The following is a 19,977-nucleotide window of genomic DNA, read 5'->3' as shown; positions in this document are numbered from 1 at the left end:
CAGTTTTGAACACTGACAGCCTGATTCATGGATTATTTGCACCGGAAAAAAAACGGGATTTGTGCGCCATTCTGCCTGCAAATCTCCATTTGTTAAACAGGGAATTGCGGGCAGAATGGCGCACAAATCCCGTATTTTTTGTTCGCCGCAAATAATCCATGAATCAGGGCCTATGTTATGCACTGAAGATGTTTTGTATACAATTGAAAAAGGTAAAAATAACCTCAAAACTATAGATGCTCTGAATGAACATTGCATTGTTTCACAAGCTAAATAATTAAAAGTTCTGTGTGATTAGTTTGGTTGCTACTCTACCTTTCCATTCTCTTAATTCAGGCGACAAGCCAGATCATAACTGTTTGTGAGTTTAGACCCATCACATCAGAGCATCATGTTTACGCATATACTGTGTCAGGTGTGGTGAACTGCCCCTTCCTGCCCACTGGACATGTTTCTGAAAGCTCCTTCATTGCTGGCCAACCTGCTACTGCAAATTCTCGACCTCTAACAAGCCGACGCCCGAGTCCATTCCCGGCGTTTACCTTCTTAGGAACGCTGACCACAGTGATGGCAAATCCTTTTACGAGTAAATCAAGGGATTAGCCGTTTTTAAGGATCTGGGGATTATGTGGAGAACCAAATGGACCTTGCCTTGTATTGATAGATTGGAGAAGGTAATACACATTGTTGGGGGAGACAAAAAAAAGGACACGAGAGCATGTAGCAAGGCACGTAATGCTAGTGCTGCTGTTTTCATTAAACCATTTTGTGTTATTTTCGGGTGTGCTGAGGAGCTCTGTGACGAGCAGAAATAGTAGACACTTTCTCTTGGTGCTCGTCGCGTGCCGGTCGGTTCCCCGGCGGTCCTTCCGCGCGCCTCGCTGGACACAATGGGCACTTAGTGCTTCGGTGGAGCCCCTCTCGCGTGCTGCTGGTATTTCCAGTGCCACGCTACTCGGTCCCGAGGGGCGCTCCCGTGCGGCGCCCTAGTGCTCGCCGTGGCCTCCCCCGCAGCACCGCACCGCACGGACCTGGTCAGAGCTTGGTGTCAGAGGAGGCGAGTCCCGCTGCTGACCAGACGGTGCTGCTGCAGTGAGTGAGCAGCGTGAGCGGCGCACCACACCACACCACACCCCTCCTGCAGCTGCTCCCGCCTGGACCCTGCTGCCAGCTGGAGGCGGCTCACTCCCACTCCCATCCCGCGCCCCCTCCTGACACCTCACTCAGAGGCAGCCCGCAGACACCTCGCTGCCGTGCCACCCCTCTGCGGCACCGGGAGGCAACGCCGACCTGCGAGCGCCCGCTCTGGCTGCAGGCGGAGGACACTGTGGTGGGACATTGCGAGGGGCTCAGGGGGGGCTGCCAGGAAAACAGCAGCCGGGAGTGGATGGGACTGAGGAGCGCCTGCTGCAGAGGAGGGGGTGCTGATTGCGCCGGAGGTAAGGGGATGCTGTGGAGAACAAGTACGAAGGGAGGGGTGGGGTTGAGAGTGCGGGGCTGCTCTGCCCAGAGTGCTCAAGTCACCACTCTTCATAATCTGACATTTTATTTTTACCACCCTACCTACCCTCATCTGCTGTGCGGGCTGCAATCCCCACTTTACCACTGTTTGCAGTAGATGCACGGTACTCCACAACTACTCACTCATCGCGTGCCACCCTCTTTACCGTTTAACTGTCTGGTGTACCTTCTTCCGACACCAACTTCTTACCCACGTTGACCAACCTTCCCCGGGCACCTTACTCGCTCGCTTTACCTCCTGTCTAATCGCAGTCCCCCTTGCATTTTTGCGACACACCTGGCTACCCGCTGCACCGTGACCTGTCAGTTTCCAGTATCCGGTGACCTGGATGCCTGTGCCCCCCCCCCCCAGCTATTCGCTGCACCCCTGCACACTAGCTGTCTGTTTCGCCTCCCAATGACTGCCTTATGGGTATGTCTATCGCACCCCGTCCTCACTACTTGCCGTACCCCGTATCCACATGACTCCTGTACCAGTACACCTTAGTTGGAGGGTTACCCGGAAACCCCGGCCTCTGTGCTCAGCGGGCACACTCTGTCTGGCATGCTGCCTGCCTGGGCGAGACAGATGGCGCGTGTTCCTCCCGTCTATTGTGCCAGTGGCGCCATCTCGGGCTGGGCATTGGAGTGAAGTTTGCAGGCTCTTGTGACAAAGGAGGAAAGCATCCACACTCTGCTTTTCTTTTAATTCTTACCACTTTTGGCAGCTGGGGGACCAGCTTGCTATTTTCTGAAGCCTTGCAGTTTATTGTAGCGCCGTGTGCTTTAAACCTCGATTTAACGCTGTAAAGCAGTTACTGCGGGGCGGGGCACCTCGGCTGCGAGGGAGTGGCTGTGCCAGGCAGGCACCGTCTGCTGCGGACTACGGGGAACACCCACACACCCCACAGAGCTCAGCCGTGAGCAATGAAGTGGGGAGGGCAGGCTGTCACTACGGGCGGGTCACCCACGGGCTTTTTTGTGAACTCCGGGATTTGTTTGGGAATATGACTCCCCAATTAGACGCATGCATGTTTCCCCCTGGATTGAGGGCTGCGATAAATAACAACCAGATTTAGTTAGGGGGAAGGAGGGGCATGGAAGGCAGGAAGAGGGTCTCCACGGAAATTCATCACCCCAATACAACATTCCGAGAGTCTGTGCACCAAAGTCCCTTTGTTGAGAATGGATGCAGCGAGAGATGCGGGTGAGAAGTTTGGGGGCGCGGTGTCCAGTGAGCAATAGCGTGTGCACGAACTGCGTGAGTGTTGAGCCCACACACTTTGCACAATGTTAATATTTCACACTTATCCTGGTCAGGCACTGTCAAGTGCAGCTGTTGCTTAGGGGTGAATTTGCTGCCTCACATGTTTTCTTGGTAGAAAAAGGTGGATTTCTTATTGTAAAATTGGACGTGGGGGGCATTGATAAGGATCAACTTCATGTTCTTGGGGTGGCTCAACAGGGGGGCTAGTGGGCGGTGGAGGGGGTGTTGGCGGGTTAGGGAGGGAGTATTATATTCCTTTGGTAGCGACTGGGGGGGCAGGGGGTGCTGGGCTCCTCGGCGCCCATTCTCAAGGAGTGGGCTCTCAGTCAATGAAGTAAAGGAATCCCTTTTATTCTGAACATATTTCTCTTTTTTTCAAATTTGCTGAGCGCAAGAATTTCCTCCGCCTGAGAGAGCACACGCGCAGGGGCAGTGCGTGACCACAGTCTGCGACACTGCTCGACTTGTACGCAGTGAAGTCATGTTATTGTATGTGTGGATTTAAGACCTGGACGCATCTGAAGGCGTCCGTGGTGACTGACGCTCGAGAAGGAGTTGCGCGGGAGAGCCCGCCCTTTTCGGCGGTGCGTCTGAGGCGAGGCGCAGGTCCTGTCAGATTCTGGAGCCTGCGCCGCTCCCGCGCGCTCCACGTCGCCTCTTCAGCTGCACGCGGCGCGGCGGGCGCTGACAGGAAAGTTGCCTTCTCGAATGCCGCAGAATGCACGAACCGTGCTCTTTAAGGGGCGCGCGGAAGAAAGTTGAGGAATAGAGAGCATGGCTGGTGGGAATGCATGTTTCGTTGCGCGCTGAGCCAGTCTGGCTCTGTGGGGGCGGGGCGTTATATATTAATTAGAGTTAATAACGGTGCGGCATGAACGCTGTGACCGTACACGATCATGCGAGCTTATGTGGCGTTGAAGGCCGTGTGGGAGGTAGCTTTTCTGAAAGAAATAATGGGCGAATGGGGCCTGGTGTTTCCAGAGAATATGTCCCAGGGTTTACCCCAACCCAAGACACTGACATTTAGCTTGGGGTGACCTTGCGTGGGGGAGAGTGGTTGTGTTGGAACTAGGTGGCTGTCCCTTTGCTTGACACCGCACCTGCGCCATGATGCTCCCTGGACCCTGCCAGGCCTGGGCACCAGCCCATAGCTTGAATTTAAACGTGACCCCCACTCCAATTTTTCGTCTGAGGTAGTGTGCGCAGTGCGGGCGCGCCTCTTTGATGTCTCTCACTTTGCGGGGGTCTGGTGACACCCCGTCAGCCTTGAACACGAACCCAAAGAATTCGATCTCCGTCTTCAGAAATTCGCACTTGTCCTTATGCAACGTGAGGCCCAGCAGACGTAGCCGTTCAAAAGTCCTGGACAGGCGTGCCAGGTGCTCTGCTTCGGATTTGGCGTACACCAGGATGTCGTCGCTGATATTGATGACACCCTCCAGATCCGCCAGTGCACCTCTTATTATATTTTGAAAAACCTCCGCTGCCGAGGACACCCCAAAGCTGAGTCTTTTATATCGGTATAGCCCCCGATGCGTGGTGAAGGTGGTGATATATCTGGACTCGGGGTGCAAAACCACCTGATGATAACCTGATCTCAGGTCGAGTTTGGAGAAAAATCTTGCCCCCTGCAGCTCCGCGATGATGTCATCGATGGTGGGGGTGAGGTGTCTCTCCCTCTTTATGGCCTTATTGGGCAGTCGCATGTCCACACATATTCTTACAGCATCGGGTTGTTTAGGCTTGCGGGCAATGACAATGGGGGACACCCAGGGGGTGGGTCCATCAACCTTTTCAATTATGTCCAGCCCCACGAGATTGTCAAGCTCACGATCCACCAGGTCCCTGAGATGGAACGGAACCCGTCGGTGCTTCAGTGCCACTGGTTGTATGGATTCGTCTATGTGGAGCCGGACAGGCTCGCCCACCAGCTGTCCGATGCCCTCAAACAGGGACCCATGTTTGGCCAGGAGGACCTGGATGTCCTCCAAGTATACTGCATAAGCGAATGTGACGATACCCAGTGCCTCCGCCGCGGCACAGCAGAGCAGGGTGTTATCGCTCACCGGCGTCACGTAGAACCGAGCCCGTATGTGTGAGTCCCCATACTGCACACGGGCCACAAAAACACCGTCCAGAGGTAGAGGCTGATCCCCGCCGAAGGCGAATATGCGTGCCCTTGGCGCCGCCAGCGCAGGTGGGGCCCTCATGTTCTTGTGATGCTGGCGGGCCATTACATTTACAGATGCGCCAGTGTCCACAAGCATCGGCACAGAGTCTCCATTCACCAGCACATTGCACCTGGGTTGTCTCTTGGAGCGGGACTTAAGCATGCTTACGCTGGACACGAAGAACACGTTCTCTTCATCTTCGTCCTCCTCCTCGTCCTCCTGGGGTGCTCCCTCGTCCCCTTGGTCGACCTGGGCAACGTTGGAGGCCCTCTGGGGGCGGAAGAAACCAGCTCGAACTGGTCCTCTTGGCACTACCTTGGGTGCGGCCGATTTGCACATCCTTGCGAAGTGGTCAGGGCCCGCACATCGGCCACACTTGACACCCGTGGCAGGACACTCTGCGGGATGTGGGAGATCATAGCCACACTTCGAGCACGGGACATTCGATCCTTGTGCGCGCTGACCCTGGTTGTTCAAAGGGCGCCTTAACCCGCGGCCTCTTCCGACCGCGCAGACCTCCTCCAGCTTGGCTGGGCGGACCCCCGCCTCCATCCTGGTTGCACGCAGTTCAGAGACCTCGTGACACCTCCCCAGTTCTAGGATGCGAGGGAGGGTGATGCCGGGTTCGCGCAGGATCTGGCGTCTCAGCTTCCCCGAGCTGCAACCCTGAATTAGTTGGTTCCTAATCATGACATCGGGGTCATTCCAGGCACACGGGGCTGCCATGCGCCGTAGTCGCCCAAAGAATACATCCAGAGTCTCATCATCTTTCTGGCGGGCTGTACCCATGAGGAAGCGTTCATAGTCCGCATTGGCCATCGGCAGAAAATGATTATGGAGCGCCTCTTTGGCCGCCGCAAACGATCCATCCACCGGCTGTAGGGACATAAATACCTCATGCACTGCCGGGCCAGCGGAATACAGTAGGGTGGCCAGTTTGCCGTCATCCGTTGTTTCCATAGTGGCCCTGAAATACATTTCCAGTCTGTCCATCCACATCTTCCACCTCTGTCCAAGGCCAGCTGGAGCACCTGAGATATCAAACTCAGGCATTGGTTGCAAGGACCCTGGTGGCTTCGGCGGAGGGACAGGCAGTGCCTGACCGACAGCAGCAGGAGGAGCAGCAGCAGCAGCAGCAGCAGCAGCAGCAGCAGCATCCATGGTGGAGAGCGCACAGGCACCCCAAGGATTGACAAGACACGGGGCCGCAACTCACCACCAGCCTTGACCTTTGCGGAGTGATCACCTCAGCCCGTCTGCAGACAATGGTGTATCCAAAAATTGAGCAGAGGAGGAGACCCCTATCTAACCAGCAGGCCTCCCATGGAGTCTCTCAGCCACTGCTCGACGAAATGTGCATAAATTGTCAAAATTTCACTATGAAATTGACATATGTCGTGTCCAACGATCATCCGCCGCTGAATTATCCAAAAATTAGACCTGGATGGCTCACCGACGCTTCGTTACGAAGCCGTGAGTCTCCAGGATCTATTTATCAAAATGGCCGCCGGCCGCGTGTGTCGCTTCCTTCTCTGCGGGTGTTCGGAGTTCGCCGCGCGCTCACACTCGATCATCTGCGTCGCGTCGGAACTCCCCCGCAGTTCATGGAAGCGATCCCGGTCTCGTCGCCACTGTTGGCGGTCGCTTGTAGGCCGCCTCCGTGAGCCCCCCACCCCCTGTAGAACAGAGACACGGAGACGTGGATGTTGTCGGTGTGGGCTCCCCGGTGAACTGACGTCACCAGGAGCCGCCCCGTTTATTTAAACCTGCACGCGACGGAGTTGACGTCACTCCGTCGCGTGCGTACCCTTAAAGGGGCAACGCCACACGCAGTGCACCATGTTTGTAGTTGGATTTATTTTAAAACAATGTCATACCTCTCAACCATTTGTCTCGCAAAGGCGGGTGAAATCACCCGATTTTGTTTTTGGCGGGTGAGACGCCCATTGGAAAGAATGGGCGTGCAGGAGGCTTGGCGGGCGAGTCAGCCCTTTGCAAGGCGGGTGACACCCGCCAAAAGCGGGTGAGCTGAGAGCTATGCGATGTGTCTTTTCGACATTGTGCGCTGTCCATGCTTCTTGAGGAGAGTCGGTTGCCAGCCCCATTGGAGATGGAATGCCTCTGGCATTTTACAGTTTGCATGGAGACATAAGTAAGTGGGGGGGGGGCACTTTCACACAGGGGGTGGTGACGCAGGAGTTGGGAATGCAGTTTCCTCACTAGGAGCCCATTTTCTTCACCAGAAGTGACGCTGACAGTGGGGATAAGAACGAGGGTGTCTGTGTGCAGGGGAAGTGAGGGAGAGGTCCAATGGCCCTCCGGCGCCCCATGACCAGAGGTACGAAAAAACTGCATGGGTGGATGAGCAATGACTGTGATTGAGGCGAGGTAATCGGCAGCAGTGGGCCGACCCTTCCAGCATCACCCCCCCCCCACCCAGGTTAAGAGCCAGCGCGAAGCACAAGCAGCGCCTATTCTAAGCTGGTGGCGCCCTCACAACATGCTGACGGGTTGTGCATGGTACATGTGGGCTGTCATTTATGAGACCAGCAGGCGTCAGCCAGACTTTGTTGCCCGCCATTGACTCAGTGGCACCTCGGTTCAGCGCTGGATTTGCGGCAAGTTCCCCGCTTGCCGCAGCTAGGCCCCACTGCGCCAGCCGGGCCCACCCCCTACTCTATCCTCGGTACTTGACAGAGAGAGCGTGCGGTGAAAGCACGCCGCAGAACCTGATTAAATCTGCTTATTCGGCCATAATATGAGAAATCTCCCGGTGCACGGGGGACTCAGTCACTCTGGAGCTGTCCTTTGACAACTCTGTGTGGACTACGAGGCCGTGGCGAATGCAGACAGCGAGGGCAGGGGAAATCTCATTATGAGAAGCAGCGTGTGTCGGGGGTGCCCCGCTGAGGGAACGGGTCCACAGTGTTCCCGCCAATGGCGCGAGGACGTGCCCGCGTCAGGGCAGCCAAATATACACTTCACGACCATGTCATGATGAGCAGTAGTTATGGCGCAGACACAGAGGTGCATTCGCTGAACCTGCGCGTGCTGGCAGGTGTTATGCGAGTGTTGGCATGTGTTATACCAGTTGTAACACATGCAAGATGTTGGGGAGCTTTATAACGCAGGCTCACGAACAGTCGCGGCAACGATACAACACGCGTCCAAAAACGCTCGCTTGATTCATTCGGTTTCATAAAATGGGATAAGCAAATAGGCTGCCTATAGAACAGTTCATGGGCAAACAGTCCTTAATATTCCACGTTGGAATGTTTAATAGAAGCGATTTATGCCACTGAAATTAATTTCTTGCCGGTGAAGCACTTCACTTACAGCTTCATTGTGTTGAATGTTTCTGAGTCACAGGTCATTTCCCTTCTGTTCTTGCAGGGGTCTTCCGTCCCCTTTGACCAATGATGCCCCAGTAGAGGGCCAGCTCAGTCATTGATCATTGGCTATTAACTGCCCTCTCCATGGAGCGCTGTTGCATTTAGCCTGCAAACCCGCAATGAAGGCCCTGTTTTGATTGCTTGACTGTGGACCTTTTGCAATGGCATGAGGACATGCTCATGCCAGGTGAGCCAAATGGCTGGACGGTGTGTGGCCCTAGGGGTTAGGGAGGAGCCATTCCTTGAAGAGGGTAGTCTTGAGCTCCTTCCTGAAATGTGGAAGTGAGGGGGTGAGTCTGATGTTGATGTGGACGAGGTTCCAGAGTCTGTGGGCGTTGACAGAGAAGGCCTGTCTTCTGGTTCTTTCCTTCCAGCACTGTGGGAGTTTATGTCTGCACATGTCCTTACTTCTGGTGGATTGACGGCCTGTGGAGATGCAGAGTTTCTAAGTGAGGTAGCTTGGGGACTTCAGGGCGACAGCTTTGTAGATGATGCAGCAAAATGCGAAGATATGAGCTTGCAGTGGGAGCAAGTGCAGTTTAACGTGAGTTGGGTGATGTGGTTGAATTTGAGGAGTCCTTTGATGAGCCGTGTTGAGCATGTAACACACATCTCAGGGGTGCGAATGCAGTGTTGGAAGGCCTCCACATGGGCATTGCCACCATCCACGTGGGAGAGGACCAATGCTTGCACAGCAGATCTGTAGTTGATTTCTAGGATGAAGGCCTTGATTTTTCACTAGAGAGAAAATTGGTACCAAGCAATTTGTGTCTTCGTTGCTATTTGCTGCTTGAAGGAAAGGCATCTGTCAATGTGAAATCCAAGGGACTTGGCACAGGTGATCAGCTGTGTATGAAGCCCTCATGGCTTATAGCAGAGAGCCAGTTCTGGATATTAGCGTGTTTAGTGTTGTGGGGCAGCAGTAGGAATTTGCTCTTGGAGGGGATTGAACTCAACCTAAGCACATGACACCCAGGACTGGAGTAATGTGAAGCAGGCCTTGAACCTGTGATATCTTGTGGATATCTTCTATTAAGGATATCTTGAGGTAAAGATGCGTGTCACCTGCATATTGCTGGATTTGGCTGTTATGTGGAGCTAGCAGGTTTCCAAGCGGTTCCATGTAAATCTTGAAGTTCACAGGGAAGAGGATGGACGACACCACAAGAGCTGGGAAGAGTTGTTGCTCTAGAGGAATCCATTTGGATAAATTGGTGGCAGTTAGCAAGGAAGAATTTGAGCCAGCTAAGGATGATCTCGCTGAACCCCAGACTGCTATGTGGAATTGTAATTGTAATTATTTATTTATACAGTGCTTATACACAGTTGGCGTGCTTCATAGCGCTTCAAGGTGGGAAGGTAAGAAGGGAATACAGTAATCATTCTTAGGCCTTGAAGTTTCTGAATGATCTAAACAGAAAAACTTGCGTACTAGGCCTAACAGCATTTCTCCTAGTGCAAGTCTATGATGTGTTACAGTTGTGACCAAGCTAGGGAGGGTGGACAAAAAAAGAGGGGTGGCGGGGGAAACAGGACAGACAAACTTACTAGTCCTAGTACATTTAGGTTATGCATGCGCACAGACAGAGGTGAGAGGAAGGGTGGGTGTTCGGGGTGGGGGGACAAATGTGTTCAGTCCAGCAGGCCCTGGGTTAAGTGCAGAGAGATTTCCCCTTTCATGGAGCGTAAGCTGAAAGTGCAGAAATGCTGAACATAGTGCAGCGGCCCGGAGGCAAGTGCAAAAGACTGGTGGGGGAGCCTGGCACCTGTAAGGCTCTGGAGGTGAACCAGGCAACCAGTCAGCAAAAACTGAACAGAGTTAGGGAGGAAAAGGATGAGGGAGGGTGGAGAGAAAAAGAACAGAGGTTAGCAGGGGAGAGGGAGAGAGAAGAGGAAGGTCTTGAGGAGTTTCCAGAACTTAAGGTACTCCGGCTCAAGACGGAGAGAGGCAGGGAGGCTGTTCCAGAGGGAGACCCCTGCAGAGGATAAAGATCTACTCCCAAATCTCTGTTTGTGAAAGCGGCTCACCTGCAGAGAGTTGGAGAAGGACGAACAGAGGACGCTAGAGGGAGAGTATTTAGGAAGAGCGCTGGAGGAGTGCTTCAGTCAGAAGGGTCTTGAGTATGGACGCAGGGAGAAATTCATCTGAGTATGATATGGCCCTAAGGGATGCCAGGGTGGAAGTGAGGCCTATTATAGTGATTGTCTTGAAATTTGTCCGGATAGTGATGGTTTATTGAGATGAGATGTGTAAATCACTGTCATGGCATTGTTGTCTAAGTGCTGGCGGATCATGCAGATCTTGTTGATGAAGAAAGAGTTGTTGGTTTATTTTCCGGTGGGTGGAGAAGAGGGCTCGACTTTCATTGTTGGACTTGGCTATGGTGTTTTGGTAGTAGTTGGCCTTGGCAGTGGTAATCAGTCGGCTGGATGCAGCACTGTAGAATTATTACCAAGTAGTTTCTTTTTTTCTGGTGGTTCTTTTGTTTAAGTGAGGGTGTGTTATATCACTGGGGCATGACAGAAAGCTAGACATCTTTTTGGAATTATTATTTAATGTGCCACACCACACTTTTTTTTTATATAGTCCAGACTTAGCTTCAGCGACCACTTTACAGACAGCATTTATTTATTATATCAGGAGCATCTCACATATGATGTGCTGTATGCAGTACGGTACGGGAAGTGGGGATCAGTATAGGTATCGGGGTTCGGTTCAAAAGGATTACAGAATCAGGATGTGATGAGGAGTAATCTGAAACATATTTTGGACCGTATTAGACATTACACAGTATAGTGCTTTGTTGATTTTTTACAAGCGTACAATGCATCTATTTACTGTACGAGACGCCAGGAGATATAGTGATGTGACCAGAGTCACATAGTTTTTATCAGATTCCTAAACTGGGATTAGAACCCATGTCTCAAAGTTCCAAGAGCAGCAGCTATAATTGTACAGTATGCAATACACTATTAGAAATGCTTGTGCTCTGTATTATAGCCCCTGTAGTACAGCCAGTATTTCTCTGCATACTTGCCATTTATTTAATTTAGGTGGTTTTGCAACTTTTGTCCTTAACTTAGAGTGATTTCAGGCTTGGGGGGGTCACAATTTTAAATCACAACTGATGCAGCCAGTTGACTGTGTGCTAACGATAACTGTAGATAAATAACGATCATTTATGGTTGGGTAGAGGGTGCTCCGGCACTGAGCCTTATCTTGATACCATTTATAGAATTGCCTCAGAAGGATGAAATACTAAGCCGATCTACAAGCATTTGGACCTTTGGCCTGGTGAGCAAACACATATCTCTGCAAAAGATGTTTTAACCAATCAAGATCAATCAACTGCGGATGTGTGCAATGGTGCCCTGGGGTGCGGGTATGTTTTGTAGCTGTTCACCTGCTTATGATCTTTCAACATTCCAGATTGCCTTGCGTGGCAACAAATCATGCATTTCCCATCTACAGAAGTGAGCAGGTCCTTGTTTCGCCCAGAAGTCCTTTCGATTTCTTACCAAATATGATGCCTATTAGGGAGATTTTTCCACAGCCCTCTGTTGAGGGATGCAAATCCATCTCTTCTAATAGCAAAATAGGGTTTCCTATAAAAATGTGGCCACATTCTCAAACAGGTAGCTATGGCAGATCAGTCAGGCTTAACTCGAGGGAGGGGCTGGGCTAGCACTGAAGTACATTTACTCTCAATAGTTAACCCTCGTGTATACAGCAAAGGAATATATTGAAAATTATACATTATTACCATCATCATCATCATAATTAGGTTACTTTTTGAGTGCCAACGTTATTATAAAATCACACATAGACTGCACTCTATAGGATCAAATAAGTTGTGAAAAAATGACTACTGGTCTGTAAGAGTCCTGGGATAAGGAGTGTATACAACTCCTACTCAACCCCACACTACTACTAAAATAGCAGTTATCCCAATCATGAAGGCAAAACAAACGTGGGCCGGGGTCAGGCTGTACTATCCAGAAGGGATGTGAAGTATCAAAGAAGCATCCAAACAATAGTACTTTGATACCAGAATAAAATAAATGGACAAACAAGGTTCTATAAAAAAACAGACTTTTTAATTAACTAAAAATACTAAGCTATATCTATGAAAGCGAAAATGTGTGGGCTTGTGGGTTAGTGACTTCGTGTATACTCCCTATACAATTCCACACTGTTTCACCAATCTGCACCACATTTTGTACAGTTTATTTGTTAGAATACTCCAGCCATTACTGGCTACATCACATTGGACACCCCACTCCTTTCCCCAGATTTCAGCAAAAATCAACATTTGTTTGTGGCTTCGCGAAGCTTTGTTCCTTATACAATTTCACACAGTTTCACCAATCTGCACCAAATTCTGCAGAGTTACCTGCTCCTATGAGGTCAATGAAAGCCCGGGCAACACCAGGTATATCTGCTAGTACACTAATAAAAACACAAATAGCCTACCCCTTTAAAGGAAGACACAGAATATGAAGTCTTTGGAATGAAAGGGGGTACTGTGGGTCTAAGGACAGGTGTAGACATGCAATGTTCACAATCAAAAGTATATATCTTTCAGAAAGGCAAAGTGTGGATTTTAAATGTCACCAGGGGTCTTAAAACCAGTTCAGAGGGACAGAACATCTACAAGTACCTTGATTTTCTCATATAGGTTTTTCTAAAGTCATTGGGGCTGGGTTGTATATACTGCATCCAACAATGTGGTGCAGTTCAGCAGCAGGAGCAACGGCTTGCGCATCAAGTATGCTGGTAATAAAGGCATGCGATGTCGATTGGCAGAACAGAAAACTCGGCAGGCCACAGATGTAGGGAAGCAAAGGCTCAGCTTTGACGTTCAGCAGATCAACTGGTTGAACATGGTGCCATGGTATGGCAGTGACAATGACTTGCGGCAAGGCAGGTAGTGCTAGATATGGGATGCCAAAAGTATTGTCTGATGTCTGATGTGGACAGAACAGGGTTTCGGCACCAGGGTTGAGCTAACTTAGAGGTGTGCAAGGTGGGTCGAAGTCGGCTCTGGTGGATCCTTGCTAAGTGCCTTCAAAAGTCACTTTATAGTACTTTGTATAGTTGGTAAATTCTCCCTAGGAATAAATGGGATGAATCCAATAGGCACACCCATAGTTATAGGGAAAACTCTGGTAAGTCTCTGTTCTACCCCTCAGGTGTGTAAAATACAGCAACAAACCCAGGCGACGCCAGAGATGGCCCTCCAGAAGAGTTCCGTTTTCAGGTTGGAGACAGAGAAGCCTCAGGAAGAAAGGGATCAAAGCAGGATTTGAGTCAATATAAGTCCATGGTGAACCACTGGTGAAGGGGACGTCTGTGGGCCCACATGACCCCTGAGAGTAAATTTAAAGAATAAATCACCAGTCCAGGACCCAGGGGTAAGTACTTACAGTGCCAGTACCAGAGTACTGGGCTGATAAATGGCTAAATAACCTGGTACATACAAATCAACATTTGCAGGGTGACGCAAAGGAAGAATAATCAGTGTTGCCAGGAGCAAGACTCACCAACCAGGAGCCAAAGCAAAAATAGAGACGGCACTAGGATAACACAGGGACCCTACCAAGCAGATCCAGATGACACGGAGGGTAATACAGAGCTGCCAACCAGCAGAAATGGTCCCATGATGATGGCAACAGTGAAGGTGACCTAAGACAGCTCAAATGAAGAGCAAATGTTGTAACACCAGTGTTATGGATGTCGGAGGCATCCTTCATCAAAGCACTACAGCTAGGAGCATAAGATTGGAAGGCAACAGAAAAACAGCCAGAAACAGTCCTAGAATTCGACATATAGTCCATTCAGTGAGTAGGACCATTGGAGGATTAAGGCCAAACCTAGCCATAAAAATGCAGCAGCATGGATTTGTGGAAAAATCCTGTAGCAATACTTGTAAGCACACCCGCACAAATCCGAGGAAACTTTTTGACTGGTATAGGGATCCTCTTGATATATCCATTCACACTTGTGCTGGCCTAATCCAACCATCCAGTCAATAAAAGGCAGATACACACATTTTCTGGTGCCCAGCCAATCAGCCTGGCCATGAAAAACACAAACCCCCTGGTCCACCCATGCATTGTGTGTTTTGGCTTGTCTAGGGCATGATATCAGACTAAACCAGTCCAAACCACTACATAGGGTACAGATCTGGGTTTAGAGTAAGATCATGTTTAGCCACCTGTAATTTTAGGCATGCCTCATGGTTTTTACCAATCACAGGAATGTTCCAAAAGAAAACCGATGAGACTTTGACTTAAAAAATACTTTTATGCTCCAATGGCTACCATAAAGGTACATTGGGCTACTAATTTGGCAAAATCGTCTGCAGCCATTGCGAATCCAAAACTCAATTAAATCTGCCACCATCCTGCCCTAGGAAGCCACTGGAAGTTGATATGATCACCCTCTGGCCAAAATGGGGTGCTTACAAAGCACCCCTGTTCTAAGACCCATATCTCCTACCATAGGACACCATGTAAAAAAAAGGTTGCAGCTTCAGGGGACTTGAGTAGAAGACCCTCTGACCACAAAAATCTGCCTGAGACCTATAATAGCAAAGCAAGGTGGACAAAACGATTATCTGTCCCATAAAATGGTGCAGAAGGTCCCACAAAAATGTAACTCTGCACTTTCAATACCACTTTGTGTATCACTGTGGTGTAATCACGAATTTGAATTGCTCCACCAATGATGGTCATGAAGGCAGAGTATTTTCTTTTTAGGCACCTCAACTTTCCCCATGTTGGGTGCGAGTAACTCTATTTATTCAGTTGATTTTCTTTACATTTTGGCAAGTGTGGTTCTGCCTTCTTCATTATAAATACTAGACTACAATTTGTAGAATGCATAGAAAAACAGCACTGGAAGAACCACTCATGCCTGACAGAGGAGGTAACTTTAGAGTGCAGCAAATTCTTATCCATCCAATGCTTTCCACCTGTTCACCTGTGTATCTTAAATAATAATGAAGAGTTTTTAAGCAGCATCTGATTGTGCTAAGGAATTTCAAGAGTGTGCTATAAACATTGTGTGGGGTAGTTTCAGCCCAGGATAAGTGCATTGGGTAAAAGTGAGGCCCAAAGGTACATGATTGTTGAAAGCATGTGGTTGACTGGCAGACAAAACGGCCAGCGTTTCACCTTCAATTGCCAAACATCAAAATGCTATTTCAGAAATATAAAAGTAATTGTGATCTGTATTCAAGTGAGAAGGCTGAAATAAATTAAGCCTACTTTCCATTAAAGGTGACAGATGCACTAAAGTGCAGCTTTGCTAAAACAGAGCTGTCATGGAGAAATGTGTGCATTCTGCAAGCTGGAACTATGACATTTTAAAGAGGAAACTCTATTGCCAGAAGTAAATTCAAAGGTTCACATTAAGGACATTTCACAAGATTGTCAGTTTATCAAAAATTTATTCAAATGAGCAGCGAGAATGAAGATGAAGCAAAATGTATATTTTGTATAGCAAGATAGTGATGTAGGCCTCATGTGTAAAGAAAATGCAGCAATTTCAAAAGTAGAATTTATTTTGCTGTTCACAAGAAGTAAAGTAAAGTTGTGTTTAGCCCAGAGATCTTCCCCCATCAGATTGCAAAGAGCAAGCCCCCTTCACCTCCCTATCTGGAAATCAGTTTGAAACTTCAGCAGAGCCAGGAAAGGAACCAAGCTTGTGCCTGATAAGAGGGTTGTTGGGCATGGAATGATAACACTGTATAAACAACGATGCTTTTGAACACTGTGCAATGCTCAAAATTAAATCCTGTTTATGGTGAGGTCCAGGGGCTGATGACAATTTACATGTTAGAGGAGACTGCCACATGAGTCAGGGGGCAGAGTTATCCCCTCTGCTCAAAAACATAAGGACACAGATGTTCAATCTGCCCTGGGAGAAAGAATATCAAGTATTTTACTATTTTATTGCAGAGTAAGTCAACAGACACCAACGGACCCAGCCTACATCTGAGTTTGGGGAAGAGACATGTGCTGTTATATTGAATTAATAATATGCATATCATTAAATGGTGTTATAATGATTATATGGGAAATCATATTTTGTCCATTAACTTGGAAGCCGTGACACCTACAGAAAGGGTTCAGACATTTCGGAAAAACCCATGAAGACCCCTATCAGTTGAAAGAAATCCCCTAAAAATTATTTGAACTTGGGAACCATAGTTATATACTAAAATGTGATTAGAGCTTCCCAGAATAAATTACATACAGGAGATCTTGAAATATGATAGCTTATTGAGTAAGATACCTGTCTATAGAATCTCATGTTTATTCTTTTTGAATAAATCACAAAAATTGGCCATTCAACGGCTGCAACCATGTGCCAATGCCAGACACAGAGTATTGCGACCGGCATATTCGGACCAATTTAGAAATATATAGTTTGCGAGACTTAGCTGTACATTGAAGAAAAGTGTCGTGTTGAAGATTTTAACTTCACATCTGAAGTTGTTCAGAAATGCCATTTCAAATGGGTGAAGCCATAACTCCCAGAGTTTAAGCCTAGAAACCTAAGGACCAATTAGAGGAAAGGGGATTGGCCTTGTTTAGGAGGAAAAACAATAGATGGCCAATCAGGATAATCAACCAATGAGCCAGTACATTTTAATGTAGACAATTTTGAGGTGTGGTTGGGATATTTTAAAAGTAGGCGCACAATGGATAAAGGGGAACCAAAATTGCAAGGGAGACAGAAGGAGGTGGATGATACAAGGAGACTCAAATCTGGAGGGAGCCAGGAGAAGGATTCAGGCTCAGGGCCATTCATAACTAGAGACCAGGAAAGCCAAACAGAGGGATTGATGCTGGATGCTATCCATAACTGACTCTGAAGAAACAGTCTAACCAGGTCCCTATGCTTCCCATGAGATGACACAGGAGGGCTGAAGACCTTTCCTGAGCATAAACCCAGAGTGATTGAAAGTAAGTACATGAGACAACCATTGGTGGGGATCTCTTTAAATTAATACCATCCCCTTATTGATTGAGTGGGCATACAGAAGTAGATCCCTAGCATTTTCTTACTAATTAATAATGTAATTAATTCCCACATAGTCAGCGTATACTGGCGTGATTTTGGGGAAATTGTAAATATCCAACATCTATCCAAGTTATGACAAAGATATAGGGCCTCATTACAAGTTTGGTGATGTGGGAAAAAAGTGGTGGTAATTCTATTACCACCACATTCCCTGCACCTCCAAACTACAGGTTTTCTGGTGGGGTAGCCTGTTTTACCTCCAGCCAAGAGCTGGCTGTAACTCAGGCACACCACTTGAAAAAAACAGCCGGTATTACTGACAATCTATGAACTTCATGGAAAGGGGATTAACCAACCATTGCCATCACCTTTAACATGCTGTTGATTCTGGCATATCAGGTACTGGTAACGGTAGGTCAGTCTGCCGGTATCCCGCCGGATTTACCAGTGGGAAACTGGAAAACGTACAATGAGGGCCATAGCCTTTTAAAGTAATTGGGTATCCCATTATTATTCTTGCCAAACCCAAAATCCCCTAAAAGGGAGGTGTATTTAAAAATAAAATTCCCAACTGTTCACCATTCTCCGTACACTGCCTTAAGGCAGAGGGGTTCCAAATGGTAACCTAAACAACTAAATATCTGGGCCTGTGCTGTGCAAAAAAGTGCCTTCATGGTTAAGCAAAGTGAAAATATATAGTTTAAAGTATATTCTAGAGACAGGGAGAACAAAGTACTCCAAATTGTATGGAAACATTTTCATAGCATAGTAACAAAATAAAAGTGTTTCATCATCCGTTGAAAAGAGTCTGTTAATTAATGTTGTTGTGCCAGGATCTTGCTAAAAGGGGAAGTGCGTGGGGAGTTTAGAAATGAAGAGCTCTGAGCATGGCAATTTATTTTGCCCAATAAAACAGTGCTACATTTTATTGAAATTAGACCCCATACAAAGTTTATTGTAAAGCACGATGGTACGGTCAGATTCTAGGTTGCTGCATTAAGGATCCTTACATTAAGGGATCCTCATGAGTGACCTAAGTCTATGACTTGGGTCACACTTGACAAAAATTCTATAGAACTGTGTTTTCTTTGTACACTGGGGGAATAGAAAGTAAAAATGAAAACTGTACCTGTTGTGTTAGAGAATCTTTGATTTTTATTATCATAAACAAACTGTTTTTTCAATTTGTCTGCAAATTGAAGTTTTGTCAAGAAGGAAATGAGTAAGGTGGCGTGCATTTCAATTGCTATAGTGCGATTATGATTTTGTTTACTTATTCATGAATCTACATTCTTGCTGCACATCAGTCTCGTTCTTGGCTTCTATATTGTGCACGGGGCAGGCGCACTTCGGTATTATATGATTCAAAAGTAGAGTTGGTCAAGAATTCAAATATATTCAATTGATATGCCACTTTTGATTGGCGGGGGGACTCCCCGAATTGTTGTCCCATAAATATCTCCTAAAATATTAAAAAATGAATGATCAGATTAACTGAGATTTATTTGTGTAAAATCTGGATGTATTTGGCATGTGTTTATGTAGTAGATTAACAGTTAAGTTTCCTCCCTTTTAGTTATTGGTGTAAAATCCTGATACTTTTACAGTGCATTGGTTTGGAAGGTCAGCTCGTGGATTTTTCCACATCATTCTTTTCTGTATAGTTTTAGCCTTTTCAGATGTTATCCTCCGAGTCTCCCCCGTTCCAGTGGTTTGACACAGGGATCGAATTTGTCACCATTGAGTTTTAATATGTACATGCAACCCCTATGGCAGTAGTGGGGAAATACTGTTAGAAGAATGGAGGTTTCTTTGCACCAGTGTGCCCAAAACATGCAACTATATGTTAAGGTGTCATGCGCTGCAGATGTCCACCCCCCTGGGAGGGTGCCTGGCCTGCATTGAGGCATGGATTGCCGCCAGCCTCACTGGAACGGAATCCTCTGAAAACAACGTTTATTTTACTATCATCTGGGAATAACAAAATCATCATTCCGGATTGGTTGATGGTGATGAAAATACATTCTTTCCTTTCCAGCAAGGTGGTGGGATGGGGACAAATCATTGCTTTATTAGATTCCTCCATGAAGTTTAAGAGCCATTTCCGTAAAGAGTTAATAGAGCATACTTCCATTTACACCTCCAAAGCAAGATTAAGGGTATGTCCTTCAGAGTTAGGTGCCAGTGAAAAATCTGGAAGAATTTTCCAAATACCACTAGATTTAGCTTCCACCAAATTCAGTGTTGTTTCAAATTCCACCAGTGGTGCACTGGCTGTATTCAAGGGGGCATTTCAGCTGAAAGCCTGCCTATGTTTACCTCCATTTTCATCTTTGGTGTTTGCACTCACTCTGGGTATTTGTCCACGAATTTAAGGTATTTTTACCTCCACTTTACTGGTGGAGGTAAACATTCCAAAGTGTACCCAACACTTATTTTCCTTTTCTACAGCGCTTTCCTTCAATACAGTAAAAAAAAGTTTTCAAATTTGCTATGGCAAAGGGGTGAAAAGGTGGTCATCTCGGATGCCCCCTTTCACCACCATACCCATGTATTGCATAAAAGGATCCATATTGACCTTTTTCTGCATTACAAAATAAATGTGCAGTACTG

At 47.8% G+C, this 19,977-nt stretch overlaps 1 protein-coding gene across 1 annotated transcript in view; it reads left to right on the top strand.

Annotated features, from left to right (window-relative positions):
• The first annotated feature begins 866 nt into the window (after nucleotides 1-866).
• Nucleotides 867-19,977, top strand: part of SV2C (synaptic vesicle glycoprotein 2C) — an 865,364-nt gene continuing 846,253 nt past the window's right edge. The window contains exon 1 of the mRNA XM_069627452.1: nucleotides 867-1,439. The gene's annotated coding sequence lies outside the window, so the exon portion shown is untranslated. The remainder of the gene's footprint in view (nucleotides 1,440-19,977) is intronic.

Source organism: Ambystoma mexicanum, chromosome 6p (genome assembly GCF_040938575.1).
Source record: "Ambystoma mexicanum isolate Mex_15411 chromosome 6p, UKY_AmexF1_1, whole genome shotgun sequence".
NCBI lineage: Eukaryota > Metazoa > Chordata > Amphibia > Caudata > Ambystomatidae > Ambystoma > Ambystoma mexicanum.
This window is presented reverse-complemented; position numbering and strand designations above follow the sequence as displayed.